This window comes from Pezoporus wallicus, unplaced genomic scaffold (assembly GCF_028554395.1).
Source record: "Pezoporus wallicus isolate ANWC-B61680 ecotype Strahan unplaced genomic scaffold, APGP_CSIRO_Pwel_v1 contig_3858, whole genome shotgun sequence".
NCBI classification, from domain to species: Eukaryota; Metazoa; Chordata; class Aves; order Psittaciformes; family Psittacidae; genus Pezoporus; species Pezoporus wallicus.
In genome coordinates this window covers 3,476,544-3,497,332 of record NW_026638754.1, presented here as the reverse complement: position 1 = coordinate 3,497,332, position 20,789 = coordinate 3,476,544, and the positions used below count along the sequence as shown (strand labels likewise).

The 20,789-nt window shown below is 38.5% G+C and overlaps 1 protein-coding gene across 3 annotated transcripts in view; it reads right to left on the bottom strand.

Moving 5' to 3' along the window:
- Positions 1 to 20,789, bottom strand: part of KCND2 (potassium voltage-gated channel subfamily D member 2) — a 289,376-nt gene that overhangs the window by 33,492 nt on the left and 235,095 nt on the right. The gene's annotated exons all lie outside the window — the stretch shown is intronic.

Sequence of the window (20,789 nt, the reverse complement as noted above, 5' to 3'; positions counted from 1 at the left end):
TTTCCTGAAAAGAAACCAAAAGCCTGTGAGAGTTGCCCTGCCCAAGGACAACTTAACCCTCACCCTCCCAGCTTCCAGGCACTGCCTTTGGAGGCTGTAAAAGCTTGGTATTGCTTAGTTTATATTATTTAAATAGAGAAATTTGTAATCATTACACATGGGAAGTATTGAATCGATGGTTAGGAGACTAAAGTCCTCTTTTGTGTAGTGTGGAATTTGAATGATTAGCCACACTGGGTTTGAGTCTTGACACAACTTTGAATGGATAACTTTGCATATGGAAATGTAGCAGCGTGTTACAAAGAGCAGATGTAGGCTTGCCTACTTCAGTCAGGTCTGATAGTGCATTTTGTAACGTGACTTCTTGTGTGCTGGTAATTGGACTCAAGCCACCAATGAATCTCTAAATATTAGCGCACTGCAATGACATGGTAATGACTTTCTATCACTACTAAAACCATTCCTATTTGAATTCATGTCCCGTAACAGAGAGGTTCTATTTCTCACTGCCAATCCTCTCAGTCATTCAGACATAAGGCTTCATAATGCTGATCAAAACCATTCTTTTTTACAGGTAGCAAAGACCTAAATTTTCCATGGGTTTCCTCTGTTTTTAAAATTTTTCCCCTCCCTGTTGTGTACGTTTAAAAACTTTGTGCCAGAACCCTTTCAAAGTCTAACTTTTTAGAGACTGCTGATAACCCTTGAATTTTCACATGGATCCCTCAAAAATGGAGCTTCAGGACCACTACATACCCTTTCCATCACATTTTAAATGCAAACTCTCTAAAGTTGCAGTGTTCATTAAAAATTATGGAGATTTGTGAAAAATTTGCCAGATGTCCAGTGGTAAAAGCAAGGATTTTGGAGGTCATGTGAGGCTTCTCTTCCCAGAGAGATGTGAGTAGAAATACAACACAAGTGTACTCAAGAAATCATGCTATAGGAAAAGCTGGAAAGGGATTTTCTCAATCTCCTTCTATGCAGCCTGTTTCATAAAATGATTGAATATTCAGCAAGCCAAGCCTGTTAGCCTGTTACTGTTTTAAGTGAACAATCAAACCACAGCTACAAGAAGTCTTGTAATATTTTTAATCTAATTGCTTTTCATTTTTCTAATTACAACATAGAGAAAATACCCACCAACAGTAAGTAAAGCTTTTGGAGACTGGAGCTTTCATGGAGGGTCAAATCCCTCACGCAGAAAATCTTTTTAATCAAAGCTCTCTGACAGTGGTTTGACTGCACTAAACACCGAGGCTGGCATTCAGAGGGAGCACCTGCACCTACTTTGCTACCTTTTGGAAGAAAAGCTTTGTCTTATCCTTTCCTTCTTCAGATTTTGAAAGACGCATCTGTTCACTTAAGATGATAATTCCATATGTATTTCTGGAGGATGTAGCTCTCGTTGGAGCATGAATCTGGATTCTGTGAGGGAACAGGTATTCAGTCCCACAGCACTGCTTTGGCTTTTCCCCCACCAATTGGCTTACACTGACCTTCCCCAGAGGGCAAACTCCATTTTTAGGTGTCTAATTCTCTTGTCATCGTTTGGCACCGCCTGTGCACAAATCGTTATGCCTCATAATTAGGTACTGCAGTGCTCAGGGTTGTGACACGAGACTTTCTGAATCATTCATATTATGCTTCCTCTGTAACTCTTTCCCCTTCTGAAGGTTGTGTGTCATGCTCAGAGAAATGTTGTGATACGTCAGACATTGGCGTGGAAGCACTGTAAAACTTGACTGATTTTCAGTAATGGTTTCTGTGCTGTACATATGGGCTCCTTCTGCTTATGTGCCAACCAGTAAATTCCCCAAACCACTGATTCCTGAATATTTTGACCACACACCAGCGTTCTTTGAACTACTGTGAACCTTTAGAATCACATTGTTAATTGAAAACACTATAAAAGCAATACTGTTGATCTTTTATCTTGGCCTTGCAGGCTGTGTTTTTGGACCCCTAGATGTAAACAATATCTAAGCAAATAAGTTCCTCCTGACTAGCACTCTGACCACAGCTAAAAGATCATTTCCTGAGCTGCTCTCTTTAGCTTGACCCCCAGGTCCACAACAGCATCAAAGAATAATTGCACAGTCTCTACCTGTCTCCACTTCAAATATAACTGTATTTGATGTATTTATCTTTCTGTTTGTCAAAATCCACCAGGAACTCTAACTGATATACTTAACCAACCCTCATACTTAATTTTGCCTATGCCACTCACTGAAAATTTTGTCCTTGGATTTTAAATTTCTACTCAACCTTTTGCTGCAAACTGTGTTTCTTTTATCTCTACAACAACAGGCACAATTTAATGAGGACTGCAAAACCCTCTCCTTTTTATGCATTTTCAATTAGCCTTGCTTCTCACTGACTATAAATCTCTTTTTAGAGACCTTTATATAGCAAGTCTTCTGTCCTCTTCTGCTGTCAGGTTTGTTGTTTTCAGTGTGTTGAACGCTGATTTCGTTCCTTTTCTTCTTGTCTTTCTTACTGTAGGTATTGTTTGTGCCCACATTATAACTGCACAGCTTTAGGCAGGACACGGGCATCCTGGGAGAAGAGTCAGGACTGTAATCCTGGTGCAAAAAGATTATATATCTCACAGCACTGCTTTTCTATGAGCTGTGCTGGGGCTGCCTGACAACTGTGCCCTTGGTCCCCACTGATTTTCAGCTCTGTATAAAGGTTGTGTGTCTAGGGAATGGGTGAAGAAATGACTTGCTGGTTTTGAGCTGTTACACAGTACAAGAGGCAGAGGAGTGAGAAGTGGGGCTGCATGTCACTACTGTGGATGCTGTGTCATGCTGCACACACTTAGCTCCAGAAGTGAATTTTGCTCTCCTATGCAAGATAGGAGTTGCTGTCTCATGATTGCAAGGACTCTTAAACTGACTTTTAGCCCCGAGGTTTGACATAAAGGATCATTGTAGTCTGAAAATCAGAGATGTTCAATTTTCTCAAGACTGATTTTTTTTGAAAGTTATATTTTCAAGTGAAATATAACTTCTGATGAGGACTGTGTTCTAGTCTATACACTTGCAGCTATAGTTTTCTTCACTCCAGTACAGCTTCTTTTTTGAGTATCTATTTACATCTGTAAGTATCTGACGTTCATGTTCTGGCTCACAATTTATATCGGATTGCAGAGGAGACCACACCAATCCTGGTATTAATGCTTTTTCTTGTGATGATAAAGCACATTACTTAATGACATAATCTGCATAATTCCTATTAATTTATCTACTGCAGGGGACCTCCCCATTTTCTTCCACCCCCTTTTCAGAATGTGCTCTGCTCTCACATTTGTATTAGTCCCTTGCATCCTGCTGGTACCACACTAGAGGTTTTTCTTGATGATGTGTCTTTGTCAGTACCCTGATTTCCCTCACTGATGTAGTTGTAAGCATCCTTCTTACAGAAAGGGCATGGTCCTACTCCACTACCACATACAGAAAGCACAGCAGTGGGACAAACCATACTCATCTTTTTAATTTCCATACTTAAGACTCCTTCTAGCACTACAGAAGCTGAAGTAATAATAATTTTCATAGAAAGATTAAAAATATTTCAAGCATCTGAAACTAAATAATCATGTGGTCTTATTACTGTTGTATTTGCTGGCTTTTCCTCTCACGCATTTTAGATCATCCTTCACCCTGCTGGTAAACTTAGACTGTGAGACCTCAGTTATTTGTGCTGGAGAACATAGATCAGTTCTGGATGTAAGACAGCTAAAAACCCACTAAATCATTTTTTCATTGCTATCAAAGTAGGGCAAATTTTGATTGTAAATATTAGGAAAGATTTCCTTTCTTTTGACTCAAAAATGTGCTACTACAATCTCATATGGTAGGTAGCAATTCAAGCCCTCTCTCTAGGCCTTTCTTTCTTTAATGTGTTCATCAGTATTAACCAGTAAATGCATTTGCCTTAGGAGCTGGGAGATCTCTACTTTCTGTTACCAACCTTATGTCTTTAATAAGTAGTCACATAGGTGCACCACTGCTCTTTTCCTCTTTGGAAAGAGTAGGAAGGAATGGGAAAAAATCTACAGGAGGTAAACTCTCACAAGAAAGAAAAGACCAAATTAATAGAAACTTCTTAGGGACTAAAGCAGCAATTCATGTCTGCTCCAATAATCAGAACACAGCTGAGCAGTATTTTTTCGTTCTGATTTTGTATTACTCCACTCTGTTTTTCCACTCCTTTCTGCAGCCTAAAAAAGTTTCATCTGTCTGGTAATCCCTGATCCTCTCAGTCATAAGAACTATGTTCGAGTTATTCAACCTCCAATTTCAGTTTGTAGGGTAATGGACTACAGGCTTTGGGATCCTGCCTTCCTATAAATCTGTGCCACCATATACGTAACATGAGCAACCTGCTGTAGTTGAAGGTGTCCCTGGTCACTACAGGGGGTTGGACTAGATGACCTTTGAAGGTCCCCTCCACCCCAAGTTATTCTATGATTCTATGAGCATAACCTCACAGAGAGAGTGAGATACAAAGGGGACAAGGGAAAAGAAGGAAGAGATGCCCAGAGACACAGTTCCTCAGGAATTATTACAGACATGTCTCTGAGGACAGCCATACACATTGTCTTTCTGCTTGGTGCTTCAGTTCTTCAAAGATTAAGTGAGGCAACAAGCTGATGTGTTGGTAATCTCAGAGAGTGGGCAGAAGAGACATGCAACCCAGTGGCTGTGTCTCCAGTGTGTTTGCTGCTTGGTGCTGCTGGTATCCAACAGGGAGAAGGGCACTACTTCTGCTCTGAGGAGAGAATGGTCTGTGGCCCCCAGTGGACAATATGGACCACATTTTAGGGTGCGGTTGCTGGAAGGCAGTGACAGCTCATCTGCATCCATTATGTCCTTCTTACATAATAATTATACGACTATTACAAATGAATGATCAAACAAAAGCAGTATGATTTTCAGAAATACAGAGTTCATCAAAATGGAGGAATGAAACAGTGGTGCCAAATGCCTGGAAGTGCAAGTATTCACTTCAATAAGAGGACTAAGCCCTAAATAGTGCTAAAGACAATCAAACCTTCATGACAGTTGAAGTAATTAATGCATTTAGCTTGTAGCTAAGGGATTGAGCAGATTTACTTAATCCTTAAAAGCTCCTCCACCTTAAGTACTTTATAAACCTATGAAACATATTACTTGAAAAATAAAGGAAAATGCGATACAAACCAAGTGAAATAAACATTGTTGTTCTTCCAAAAATCTTTTGGAAATGTCAGATGTAATTACACTGATACTTATTTTATTCTGTTCCCATAAAAGGCATGAATTTATGGAGGTCATGTACTGCATTATATCTAGCCCTTTTTACTCAGCTGAGTTGTTATGCAAGAAACGCATTAGGGCCACAGGGTAGTTTTTGCCAAAGGCCGAGTGGCACCATAAAAAAAGAACACTTAGGAGGGGAGACTTCATTAAAATATTTCTCTCTTCCTTTTACAGACAAATTATTTTGCTTTGTTGGAATAAAATTCCTGTTGTTACACAGTCATGAATGTTATTTTTGGTATCCTAGTCTCCCAAGGTCTCAGGGTAGTAGTCATGGAAGTCTAACACAATCTTTTCTGTCCTTCTTCTATAAAGAATGCCCTAAAACACCATTTCAGATCCCATCTGCAGTACTTGAGGAGGGCAAGAGCACCTTAAGAAAGAGTGGGGTATCTTCCCAGCTGAAGCCACTATAAAGGCAATGTGTGTGCCCTTACAAGTACTGTCTAATCTTATTCACTGAATTACAAGGAGTAGGATTAGACCCCATAATACTCTTTCAAATTGGCAGGAGGTGGATTAGGGCTAAAACTACTGATAACAACCTGTTTTCTTCAAAAACAATCTGCACAGGAGTTTTCAGGATTTAAATGCAAAAGATGTTTGTAAGCACTACAAGAAACTGCTTTTGAGTTTAAATTTTCTAGGACAATAACTCCATAATGACCAGTAACTAATTCCAAGTTTGTGTAATGAGTGTTCTTTAAGCTCTGGGGATACAATATGCTTTGGCTTCTTATATAAAGATTTCATTTATTAAGTAGAGTTTTGACATCAACGGGAAAGGGAACCTAAGCCAGGGGTCTTTAATGAAGACCACTTTCAAGGTAGTGAAACGAAAAGTTTTGCTGTGGCATGACACTATATGAACACTGTAGACTAAATTCTAGCTTCATTTACACCAGCGAATCCCCAACGAAATCAATGGGCCAGTACCACAGAAAAAAGGGTAGCGAATTTCAGTGAATTTCAGTCTGAAAGCCAACCTCTGTCATCTGGAGTCATTCAAATAAGATAACAAATAAGCTCCCTTTTATTGACTATCAGGATTTATTACTAGCGCAATGTGAATAATGTGTAGTTAAAAATAAAGGTAGTGTAATGTTCCAAAAACCTTAACAGAGCTTATAGAGACAGGATATGAAGCTGAAATGGAGAAAAACCCTAATAGGAGTTAAAGTACATATTGTTGTTTATACAATTTTTGAGAACATTGTTTTGTGATGGGAATGATACTTTCTGTAGTAAGAATTTTTGGACACATGATATATGGTTGCATAGACCTTCACATGGGTTCACTTTACTTCCCTCTGGAAAGCTAGCTGAGGAATCTGAATTGGAGAGTTCTTAATTCTCAATGCACAGTTGAGCTACCTATCTCCAAAGACTTCATGGTAACGTCTTTCATCGTTATTTGAAAACCTATGTAAACTCAGGAGCTTTAACTATGGAAAGCTAAAAAGTAGAAGAGATGAATCTCAGCCTAAACATTAATGTTCTCAGAACAGGCTCAGAGACCAAGATGGTGCTCCTTACAAGTTCCTCAGACTCCCCGGTGATCTTTAGAAGTTCCTCAGTTTTCCAGATCAAAAATGTTTCTTCTCAATATATCAGTAAATACTCAGGGAAATAAAACTTATCTTTTCCCCTGAGATGCACAGAATTCTTCACTTCTTCTCCTTATTTGACTTTGCTTACCTGTCAAAGCATGTATACTCCAGCTTGTGTAAACACATGTATATTAATCACCTTTGGCCAGAAATTTAGAGACTCTAATAAATAATAAATTTGCTTTTTACTAAAAAGTCTGATAGTTGTGGTTAGAGTATATAATGCTGGTGTTAGAAATGATACTTCTGACTTTGTTTTTGGTTTACAGTTGAGGTTGACAGGTCATTTTCAGCCTAAAGATTCCTACTTTTTTATTACAATTTTTATTATTACTCTGCCTTAAGCAATGGAATATATGCCTCAATATTTTGTGTACTTGGTCTATTAAGATACACATGGTTTTTTCCTTTTCCCTTTCATTTTATATGCTCATACATTTTTATGACACTACTGTAAAGGATTATCTGTAAATCAGATCATGCTCAAGTTTCATATTAGCATGTATTAAATATTAGAGAAACCATTCAAACCTGTTTAACACCCCAGACCAGAAACTCTTTACTGTGAAGTATTTTACTGGGCATTTCATAAGTAAGTCTCTAATATCCATTAACCTGAATAAACAACCACAACCCACACAAAGCAGCTAAATCCAGGACTGGATTGTTTACTGAGGAAGAAAAAATACTAGTGTTTCTGTGAGCAAAGTCAACAGAAAAATATATATGTCAGAATCGTGTTGTCCAGACATTGAAGTATTTTATTTTTATTCCTCTACTTGTCAAAATAGTATTTTAAAAAGCATAAAATACAAAGCACTGCTTCACTTGAAGAGCAGCCTGCATGCTCATCAGTGCTCAGCTCAAATTATTTCCTCCAGCAAACAATGCTTTAGTGAAAAGCAGTGACACTTCTTAAGCATTTAGAACAATTATTCTAGACAGAAGATATTATGTGATGGAATTTCTTTCATGATCTGGGATGCTAATCTCTAACTGCTTCTTATTTTATAAAAAAAGACCCAGAGCCAGCCCTTGAAAAATGGAAAACTGATGTGAGCTAAAAGACATCAAATGAGGCTCCTGGAACTCTTCAATGGCTGCTTGAAGAATCCAGTGGGAATAAAGATGTGCTGATGTAAGGAACGGCACAATGACTGCTGGGGTCTGCAGGGTCTGCAAACTAGAGCTCTGCAGAAAGTAAGGTTACAAGTTGCATTGGTTTGTGTTTCCCTTGGACACAGGTACATTGGTAATGTATCTTCAGTCTACCAAACCCAGGCAGCATTTTCACCAAAAAGGCATAAAAAGCACCAAACAGAAGAGAAAGAATGGGATAAGGGAGAGGACAGCATGCTATTCCAACCTCTACCAGTGACTTACTACGTGAAATGGGGCATGTTTCTTTAAGTCACATTTATGCTGTCCATTGTGGCATGTAAGATAATGGAAACACCCACTCAACAGTACTTCAATGAGGCATTTTGACAGGCAATGTGAATGAGGTATCAAACTCCTTCTCTTTTACTAAATTAAAACTTTGTCAAAAGAAGAATTACTAAGAAAAACGAGAACCTGCTGCTGAGTATGGGACTGATTGTCAAAGGACAAGGAAAAGCCTGAGTGTCTTCTTTACTGTTTTTTTTTACTGGCAAGAGTGCCTTTGCAGAGAAGAGCCTGCATGTCTTGATGGGCAAGCTGAACAGGAACCAGCAGTACATTCTTCTTTTCCACATGTGGAGCTCCATCCCCAGGATTTTAGACATCAAGATGTGTAACATTATGATGGACTTCTATTCAGCAATTGTGAGATTGTTTCTGATGTACTGTCTCTGATTTTGGACTTTCTGTTGCAGGGGATACATTGGTAAAATGGCAAAGGATGACCTTATCTAGGCTGTGGGGTCTTTGCCCTTGGATATATTCGGAATTTGACTGGAGAGGACATGAACAGTGTGACCTAACTTCAAAGTCAGCCCTTTTTCAAGCAGGCTGGACCAGACAAGCTCCAGCAATATTTTTTCTACAATTCTATGATTCCATAATAAGCCAGCAGCTCTTAACAGCAGGTGGACTCTCAGCACTCTCTTTAGGTTGAAGTATCATAAGATACATAGTCTGAATATATGCCTTTGCACTTCTATTTTCCCTCCATTTTTTGACCTCTCTTGTACTTTCAGTTGCTGCAAGGTATGAGGTACCTAAACCCCAGGGAAAGATTGTTTTGTGTTTATAGAGTGAACATAGAGCACCTAGTTATGACTGCTGGATATATTGCACAAACAGTAATAAAAACTCTCTAAGACTGCAAAAAAGCGAAATTTTGTCCTAGAAAATCTAGCCCTAAATAACACAAGGCAGGTAATGTGATCACTTAGCATTAATATTATATCTTCCCTTTTGCTCAGTGTCATTACCAATTTACCCCTTCCCCAAAAAAGATAAGAGTTATCGTCTAGCAGTCAGAGACTACTGAAATACTGAATGAGCTAATAGCATTTGTGAATTGTTACCTTTTTTTTCTTGCTTCAGGCTAACCAGTTGTCCTGGTTTAAATGCAGTCAGTAACCCACGTAGCCTACTCGCTCACTCTCCTCCCTTTCCCTCCCCCCTGCTCCCGGAAGAACAGGGAGGAGAATTGAAAGAATGTAACTCCCACTGGTTGAGATAAGAACAGCCCAGTAACTGAGGTATAACACAAACCACTACTGCTGCCACCAATAATAATAATGATAAGGGAAATAAAAAGAGAACAGAATACGATACAACCTGCCGATACCCATCCCAACCGAGCAGTGATCTAGCCCTTCCGGGTAACTCTCAGTTACATCCTGGGCATGACGTGCTGTGGTATGGAATACCTCTTTGGCTAGTTTGGGTCAGGTGTCCTGTCTCTGCTTCCTCCCAGCTTCCCCTCCTCCCTGGCAGAACATACTGCTGAACCCAGGACACTGGTATAACTGAGTGTTTACAGAGAAGTGAACAAAACATAGACCAGAAATTTGTTGTGGAAGAGAAGGTTAGATTCTTTTTAGATTCATTCAGAACTGCTAAAAGTGCTGGCTAAATAACAGCTTGCCAAATATTTCTGAGCTGCTTTTCTCTTTGCTGCTTCCATGCCCCTGAGAACAAAGCTCAGAGATCAATACCCACATGCAGGGTGGCCTTACAGAAAATCTCTGGATTTTGGAAGAAGAGAAAATCTGACAGAAGAACTGAAAACAGTCCAATTCAATTCACACAAAAATTACACCTGGAAGACAGGAGAACACCCATGGCCATCTCCACTGGCCCTGAAGCCTGCCTTAACTGGGTAGCAGCAAAGGTTTTCAACACCTCATCTGTTGATAACCACAAAAACCCCTTGCTATTACCTGCTCAGCTCTAAATTAACTCTCACTAAATAACATAGATAGATGCTTAAACTCTCAGCTACTATCACAAATAAACCAGCAGAAATAGTTTTCACACATGCCCATGTGCTGACACTTCCTAGTTTGGCCTCAGGCTTGGATGGGCATAGATACTGGTCTTGGTCATCTTTTCCTAAAACCTGCTGCCTCATTTCTCAGTTCTCTGTCCTTGCTTCCCAGTAATTCTTATCAGAAGGTTGGACTAAATTTCTAAATTTCAAAACCTGCCTGCTGAGGAATTGCACACCCTGTGCTAATCGTTGCCTCTGATAACATTTATGGTCCTCTGAAACAATGGAGCAACAACAGGCTGGTGTGTGCAGGCGACAAAACTTGCAGAGGATAATGGACATTATCATGCCCTCTTCTGCACAAGATAAGAACATCCACATTACTCTAAAAGCTTTCAGAACAAAAGATAACAGTTAGCTTATTTTCTCTCAATTTATTTACACATGCATGAGACATGCATTTGTCCCTTATCAAATAAATACGTACAAACACAAGCAAATAAACAGAAACAAGCAGTTTTATCTCTGGGCTTGGGAGGAAGAGATATAGTTATTGTTGTTCCTGTTTCAGAAAACCAGAGGGACACCTAAAGTCTATGAAAATAAGAATTATTCAGTATCAAGACAGAAGCAAAAGAAAGCAACAGAAAGAAAGATAATATATATGCAATATATATTCATATATATGCAATATGAATCAGAGATTTCAGTTAGATTTTCAGTCCCAGAATGTGTTTGCGTGGCTGGAGGAAATAAGTATTTTCCTTTGACTGATAAACTGAACTAACTTGACAAGAAAGCAGATGTTTCTTTGAAAGAAAAACATGGACACTGAAGTGTCACTCTGAGGAGAACTAGGCTCTCATGGCATCCATCCATTCAAACATGTAATTTGAATAAGCTCATTTGGCAGACCTGCTTTCTTTTTTCTGATACTGTACTCTTCTGCAATGAGTAGGTATTTCTTATTCTTTTTTGCACTACAAACCTGAGATATGTGAAAGGCTGCCCAAAGTGTCTATACAGGTGCTTCCATAATTTCTTTCAACTAGGATCGTTACTTGGAGAAAATGGGATCATAAAACAATTCAGACTCTCTACTACCTTGTGACATGGAGGATGACAAAATTAATGGTTCACCCCCTTCTTTCTCCTCTCCAAAAGCCATTACCAGACATGGATCTTTAAGGCTCAGGAGGTATAAAACTGCTTGCTGCTTGAGGATGAGCAGACCCCAGACTGACACTGCACTGGCCCCTTTCTCTGCTCCTCCTTTCTTTTGGGCCATTCTAGTCCTCTCCATCCAAGTGCTGCCGTCACCTTCTGCCTGCTCTCTATTAAAAGAAGAATCCTCTATTGTTCCTTTTTAATGACTCTTCAGATGACAAAGGTTCACCTTCACCTGTCTTTGTGAGGCATCTAAGTTCTGCAGAGATCCAGGACAATTCGCAGTGCTACTCCAGTCTGCACTGGCAAGACTTGCAGCCTACCTGTGTGCATATACATTGGAGGAACAGGGGTCACAGCCTACACAGTGTTATACACTGAGGCTGTGACTCCTTCCTCTGGCTATGGAAAATGATCATGATATTGAGATGGCTCAATTATCTTTCTGCTTTTGCTGAAAACATTTTGAGAATATGAAAAACAAAAATAAAAATAGTAGGAATTGATCTGAGATCTGATCTATGCCCCTGAACCTCTTCATCTTTTCTTTGTTCAGTAACTCGAGGCTGCATTTGCCTGCACTTGTTTTGTCTATGTCTGTTTACTGTTTTATGCCTGGTTGCTTGCCTACCTAAGCACTGCTGAGAGCATGTTTTTCTCTGTGAAAGGAATGCATATGTTTGCCTGCCTGCTTGAATCATGAACTATTTCTGTGTTGAAAAAGAACAATTGTTGTTGAATAGCAGGTAGGCACCTTTTCCTGAAAGATGTTTTTCTGACAGACAACTGATGAGGTTCACTGAGGTGGATGCAAGGATGTATAATACATATTTACCGGCTCCAGCCCTTCCATTTTTCGGGGGGCAAAAACGGAAGGGTTGTTTGACCACCCTTAGGGTTAGAAGACATGAACTTGTGAATGGAGGATTCTGGATCATTCAATAATCTCAGCTGCAAATTATCTCTCCCCGCCCCCCTTTTTTCTCTGGATAAAACAGTCTCACCAAGAAAAGTGAGGTTACAGCTGCTTTCCATGGCTGCAGCTTCTCACAGCTGACTTTTACCCTCAAAGGCCTTGGATGTGATATGTGTCAAGGGTAATTTAAAGATTTTTTTTTCCTTTAATTTATAGTAAAATAGATCTATGATTCTACCACCAGAGCTGCAGTAGAGGCACTGTGTATTCCTTCTAGCTTTCTGTTACGTTTTTACCATGTGTGGAGATATGAAAGAAAAATTTCCAGTACTCCTTCCTAAAGGCACATACTGAACAGAACATTATTTTTCATCTGCAAAACACTGCCAAGAAAATGGAAGACATCAGGGAGAAGCTGTGTTACTGTAGAAGCTTAAATCATGGATGAAACTAAAACCTTCTCAATCATGTATGTACTCAAAACACTCTGTTCTGAGAAAAGGAAGTAGGCAAATCAATGGAACTAGGAGTCATACCACAATAATTAAAAAAACAAAAAAAATCCACTATACAGCCTTTCTTCTAAATTCTGTAAATAACTTCTATACAAAACCAATACAAAACATATGGTTGGTCTTATGAAAACCTAGAAATTCTCTGTGATTAGAGCTCTATGGTCAAAGAAGGCAAAGAGAATTAATTTTTTAAATCTTTTTTATTAGAATTTCACCTAGAGGAATTGTTTTTGGTGGTTTTTTTTTGGTTGGTTGGTTGGTTTTGTTTTATGTTTTTTTTTTTTAATCAGGTATAATCTCTTTGCACGGCCAATGAAAACTCAAATCATTTCAATTCACTTCCAGGTTTATACCCAGTAACCAAGATCTTATCTAGTTAACAGCTGCCCTTTTCTTATCTTTGTTATCTCTCCTTTTCCCTAATATGCCACCAATCTCAATACATATGTTTCTTAAACCCATTCTCTATTCCCGGCTCTGTGTCACTGTGGAATCAAAGCTGTGAAATGTACATTAGACTGTGTACTGAGCTTTTTCAAGTGGTCTTGGCTGGTTTTTGTTTTTACAAAACCAAATGTAGAACACCAACTTTGGAGAAGTCTTTTGAGCAGGAGGTTTTGGGGCAAACCTTGATCCTAACAACAAATTTGATCTGTCACCTTGTAGGATTCTTCAACAGTTTTTCCTTTCCCCATATTTGTATGCATGCCCAAATTGCTCTGTTAACTTGTTCAAAAATTGACCTTTACTGCATTCTGCTAGGAGAATGTCTGAAATTTGTCCAGAGTAAATCAGTGATATTTCTCCGAAATTACATTTATTAGAATGAAACACTTCTCCAAATACTTTTCAGGTGTTAATAGCAAAGGCCTCAACTTCTGGGCACTGAGAGATCATGTCTGCTCTGCCTAGCCACATTTGCATACTGTTTCCTTGAAGAATCAGTGTTCAGCAATTCAGTTTCAGCCAAAAGTGACATAATGCCATTTGTTAATACTCTGCCAGCTTCTGATGGCTGGTCAGACCTGTTCCTTGCCTTTTTGGTGTATTGATTTCTATGTCTGCTTCTTAAATTAACTTTTTTTTTCTTTCATTCCTCATTTCAAACTATTCTGCATACTTTCTGTAGATATTTTGGTATTATTACATTTAGTCCTCAGCCAGAATTTTCCATGGATAATTCAATCTCCTGAATTAGAGAGGATAAAATTTCCCTTTTGTTGTATGATGAAGTTAGAGTATGTAAAACTCACTTTCTTAACTGATACAGGGGCTTTTCCTATTTATAGGGCAATATTTTTAACTGTAATAAATAGGTCATTTAGTAAGTGAAGCATTTCTTTGTCTATGAACATTTTCCTGGAACAAATGGCCGGTGGGACAGAAACTCCAGATTGGCTTATACTTCTGACGGCCTCTAAAATGTGCTGGTAAGATCCAGGCTCTTCACTGTTACCAGCTAGGGAATTTTTGTTGTGAGACTAAAAAACCTTCTTATGTGTGAAATGTAATGATCCTCAGTATGAGTTCTATGCTAGTGATTTCTCCCACTTTTTGCCAATATTGTGGAATGAAATGTCACATACTTTCAATTCCAGATTTACAGATGTCTGGAGCTGCAGCTCAGTTCCTTGAAGAGATCTATTACACACTACTGTTTTGGATAACATGTAATTTTGATGTAAATTGAGCTATTTGATTTCTTTTTTGCTTCCTCAAAAAAACATTATTTTCTTCTGTCCACAGCTATTTCACCTTTTATTTTTCTTTATAAGAACAGATATCAAACCAATTAATGTTGTTATATATGGAATGAATATGCCATAGTTCTATTTGAGCAGCAGAACATACCTTGGACATATAACACCTGAAGTAGCTCTCACTCTTAAGAAGCAAAAATTAACAAACCATATTAAAAAAAATCTAAATCCCACAAGGCATTCTACAGCATACAATGCCTTGCCAATCTAGCAGACTCTTCTCTCTCTCCACTTACAGCATCCAACATCTAGCTTCTCCCATGGCCCTAAAGCTCAGCCCTGGAGAACTCTTAAAGGCCCTATTTATATTCTATGTATAATGGATTTTAATTTTTGGAAGATACGTAACTTAATTTTCAGCCCATGTGCTATGTTACCTGTCTTGGGGGTGTGGGGAGTGGAAAAATACAACAAAAATAAGGACACTATTTTTGTTATTGTTAGTTTTAGAATCACATCTTTGCAATTTTTTTCAAGCCTCCTCTAGTTTTTGTAAATGCTCATCTGAAATCTTCCCAGTTATTAGCATGTCATCGAGATAACAGACAACACCATTTACCCCCTGCCTTACTTAGCTCATTATTCTTTGAAACACAGCAGGTGCTTTTTCTGTTCATACCTAAATAACCCCTTATGTATGTTTGTCATCAGATTTTTTTTTTTTAATACTAGCTGCAAAGCCACCTGCGGACACTCTTGGGAGAAGCCTTGTTTGGTTCGCTCCTCTCCACTCAGCACTTTGCAAATAACTCTTCTGCTCTAGAAATCCAGTATTGTCCAGTCTGAGCTGGTGAGTTGAGATTTCTGACAAGCTTTTCCCTACTGTGGTCTGTTCCCCTCCTCTGCTCCCCCCCCCATCCCCTGAAATACAGTTTGCTCAGCCTATTCACTGATATCCAGGGGAAGAAACAGACTCTGATTTCCAATGCACCAAGCTGCTTTTCCAAAAGCTTGCAGGGCTGACGGGATAGGTCTCCTCCTACAGAGATGATTTTGTCACTTGCAGACAATATTGCAGTTATACCTGTTAGTAAACCATGTCCGTAATGAACACAACTTTAGTCTCAATTTTCCTACCCTGGTACACAGATGATTAACTACATTCCACTATAATTTAAGCTTAGGGAAACAGTTCCTATCCACCACTTTCAGTTCTGATAGCCTTCACTGTCAACAAAGTATATTTGTAAATTACAGTGACAGGCAGACCTACCTGTTAATCATTACTTGTCCTTACACTACCATGATACAGCGTGCTATATATGTTCGTTTTCTACTGTGCACAGCCAGTGCTCAGTTATCCACGGACAGTTTATTTAGTTGACGGATTAACTGTGCCACAGATGCAGAGACTCTGTGGGAGGCCAGCTCAGTTCTGGCAGGATTATTCATGCAGTTCTGTGCAGCTGTTGATACACTAGTTTCACTGGGTGCCCAGTGACACAGGTAGGGAGGATACAAAAGACCACAGATACCTCCAGCCTGCTCCAGCACGGCTAGGTCAACCTGTAAGGCCAACCAGGCACAATATGGCTCAAGCAAATCCACTTGGATCAGGTGTGTGATATAACTCCGTGATGTGGTTGAGGGACCTCTTAGCCAGATTGAGTAGCATGGCATAAGTTTGGAAGCCAGCTTGGATTTGGTCCTTGGCAAAAGATCATAAACTCTCAGAGAGCTGTGGAGCTCAATGCAGAGGCACTCAAATAGTCCCACAAAAGTCAGTTTAGGATGAACAGGAAATATTATCTCAAACTGAGGACCCACCATGCCAGCCTTGTAATCACAGCCAACTTACTGCACTGGCATGTTTGACTTTTGGTCTATTCCCCAGGTTCCCTGATGCCCACTGTGTTCCAGTCCCTACACACACCTACTCTTCTGACACAGCAGCTTCAGGAGTGATGCTCCTGCCTTGGCCTGTAATTAGCCAGGCACTTTAGTGGAGACACAGTGAGCTGACTCAGAGAATGGACTGAGGTTCAGTCATTTGATTTCCTGAGTTAGTTTAAACCAGATTACTTAATAATTTGGTCCAGAATTGCCCAAATACTTCTGCCAGCCTAATGGAGGCAGTGATATGAAGGTGGGAAGGAACATCTGGGGTGAGAGGAGGACTATGTCTTGTGGGCATAGCACTGTTTTGTGCAGATTTAAAGTGCTTGAAGAATTATGAAGGTACTTCTAGGCATCAAACTGATTTTGAGAGTCTTTTGCAGAAAGTTGTTGAAACAGCCAGTAGCAGAAAACATTTTTAGGCTTGCCAAAAACCAGAACACTTTAGCTCTCTAAGTGATTTCTGGGGTAAAACTCTCTAAGTGATTTCTGGGGTAAAACTATTGTTCTGTAAAAACCAAACCAAACCAAAGCAAACCAAACCAGACCAAAGCAAAGCAAAGCAAAGCAAAGCAAAGCAAAGCAAACCAAACCAAACCGTGGTAAGCTTTTAATGGTTTCCTTAGACATACTATGTCTGTATCTTAATTACTTCCAGTGTAAAAAACAATTATTTAAGGACTATTTGTGCTTCATATCTCACAATGTTATGAAAATAACTTTTGTATAATGTAACCTTCCACGCCATTTGTACAAAAATACTGTAAAAGCTTGATTTTCTTTCAAAATGCTTCCTATCTGCATTATAGTATGGACTATATAGTCCCTTTTACACAATGCAAACAGTTTGTTTTTGCTCTCTGTTATTATTTCAAGATCTACTGTTTTGCCAGTTTTCTGTTAGTGTTTTGCCATATATAGAGGAGTTTAAAAGTAAGTAACCCACTAATTTTCATTAACATGGGTTTAGAATATGGATTTATTTCCTTAGGATACAGGACAATAACTTCTAACAGCCAGGGCAACTAACAGGAAGAATTTATCCTCCCTTGCTTCAGGAATTGTAAATTATAACTGAAATTAAAGACTAAATCTTGATCACACACTTTTATATCCTTGCTCTGCAAGAGAAGAGAAAGCCCTTGACATTTAAAGAAGAGCTGAAAGTGGGAAGCTGAAATTGTTTTGTTCCAGTTCTAAGTGCCTTTCTGTGCAGTTGCTCTCTTTGGTCCAGTGGAATCACTTAAGGAGAGTTATATAGATGTACTCCCAAAACCTGTTATCCTTTCTAACTCCCATTTGAAGATTTTAAATACTGCTAGAATGAAAATCTCCTATATTTAGAGAAAAAAAACACAATCCTATTGTAAGAAGGTTGGGAAATGTGGGAATTATAAATTTGATCTAGATCTCATTTACAGTGGTAAAAATCAAGAAGTATTCTCATTTCTGCAATGTTTGACAGTTAAGGAGCTGGAAGTGGAGGGAGCAATGTAGCTGTCTGTGTTGTGACTTTTTTTCTCTGGCTACGTTATATAATCCCAAGCAAGAACAAAGCAATGAGCTATATTTATTAATGACAAATCTAAGTCAGTACTTTCTTACACTGCAAAAGAGATGGTGCATTGGTCTAAATCCACAGCAAAACCAGACTCAGGTCTCTCTTTATCGTTTGAAACACTGCTCAATATGATCCTGAGATTTCCATGCCTACTTTCAGCACATTAATTAAAGGATGCCAAAGGATGCTCATTGCTGATGCCTACTGCAGACTAACCTTGACTGCTGTGATTTGGAAATGAAAAACTAGAAGAACTGAATGGCAAAGAGTCAGCAACAGTGCTGAAGGGTAAAAAAATCCAAACCAACAAACAAAAAAACCCCACAAAACAAAAATTAAAAAAATGAGGAAAAGAGAAGAAAATAGAGCAGACAATCAGTGAAGGCTAGGCAGGAAAAGAATCTTGATAAACTAGAAAGTCATGGGGTGAGTTTCATCATGTAAAAGCATATGTGCACGTTGAAATAGATCCATAGTAGGAGTTAGAAGTTTGCACCATTTTACAAAATGTTTTCTGAACCTATGTGGTGAGTATATCTTTGAGGAAATATAATATCATTGCTTATAATGTCATACAGTCTCCTTTTGGGTAGATGAAAGGAATCTGCTCTTTGCCTTTGATTTTTAAACTAAAATCTTGTCTTGGAGCAGAACCACTTATTAAAGATCAGGGTTAATGTCACAGTTGAAGAGCCAGGAAAGTGTTATTCTCTCTGCTGCTTCTGACCTCCTGTCTATGTAGCATGAATAAAACATGTTAGGGGAGAACATATCCATCTATACATCCATTATTTTTCTCTCTAAAGGAAACTACCTGGAAGACTCTGAAATCTACACCAGGCTGCCTGAAGTACAACAACAGATAGATGTCAGTTGTCATTATTAGAATGAATACAAAATAAAGAGGATGAATACCTATATTTGCCTAAGTAAGACCCCAGGCCCATTGTCGTCAGCAAGTTCAGGTGATCATAGACCTTTTAACCCCTTTAGCAAATGGCTGAAACCACTGTTTCTTTGTTTTTTTTTTTTTAATATATGCTCCAGATGCTGAGCATCTAATCTGTTTAGATGTTTTTCAAAAGACAGCTCAATTATTGATTCATTACATAAATTGTTAGAGAAAAAAATCCAAAAATGTCTACCAGCTACAGCCCACATGCATGTGAAGTTCCTTTATTTCAATATTGCTAGAAAAGTTAGCTGTGCTCTATGTAAGGTCAGATCACAGTGACTGTTTAAAGCTAATCTGCAGGGATTATAACAAAGTTTAAAGGTAGTACACTGACAGAGTACGCTTAAAAGGCTTATTTTTAGAAAACAGAGCTGATGGGATGCTCAGCCTCTATTTACAAAAGTAATGTATTGCACTGATAGCTCAACAGAAAATGGCTAACGAATTAATGATTATGTTCTCACTACAAGGTACATACAAAAGTCCTGTTTAAGATACAGAGACTGCTGATTTTTTCTTTCATATAACCAGAAATAAAACTTCTCAATACTTCTGTATGACATGGTAAAATCCTTTTTCTTCTTCTTTTTTTTTTTTTTTCTCCCCATGATATGCAGGTTACCTTAAAGGGAATGGGATATATTTCATATTGTATTATTTTGCTAAACTTAAACATTTGGAAGAATTGGCCAACTTTTTGGTCATGGGCATCTTAATGATGTTTCAGACAATCTACTGCACACAGAATGCAAACTACCACAGGCTATTTAAATGGACAGTTTTACAACACCAGCTCTCTGTCTGCTCATCACTAGTTACACCTGCACAAGACCAATGCCATTATGAGCTTTCTCGTTCAAAATCCAGGACCAATGAATGGTTTCCGACTAATTGCTTCTAGATTTTTTTCTCTTTTGAGAAGTTTCAAGTTGTGACAGTTCTAAACTGCAGAAATCATTTTTAGAAGCCCTTCATTATAAAACTACAGCATCTGTGAACCTAGTGGTTCATTATATTTTAAAACATTCAGAAACAAAGAGAAGCCTGGATGTTAAATTTAAAATGGTCTGGTTACCATGGCAAATATATGTATATATATATATATATGCGCATTAGCATTCCCAGGGGAAAGAAAAGTGATCCATTGATCAGGGCAGATGTTATTTTTTATTTCTTAACTTAAATGTGATACTTCGGAACACCTCTTCCTTCCTGCAAAATAGATCACATTCAGGAACACATTAAGCATCATAAAGTAACTAAATTTTCTGGCAAAATATTAAAAACATACCAACTACTTTACTTTGTGAGATAAGTACAGTGCATTCCAGTATATGTATATAAAAAGGAAAGTATTCCCTGTGAAATCTAGGGAATCTGTGGAGTTCATTTAATTGCACACTAACACTACAAATTATGACAGAAAGTACTGTGGTGTATAAAAACACAATGCAACTGCAACTAAAAGCCGTGGAGATAGGTCTTAGATAAATAAAGGAGATATTATTAGAAGTATTGCACAGAGAAGTCCAGTTGGTTTCTATTTACTTGAGAAAATTAAAAGCCAATGCATCTGATTCAAGCTGGCATAGTTCCACACTTTCCATGGAGCTGTTTGTGATATAATAAAGATCAGGAAGGATTGCTTACTGCACACCATGTTTTTGAAAATCCGTTGACAGTACCGAAAATGCTGAACAACACAAAATACATAATTTTTTTTAATATGTCTTTTTTTT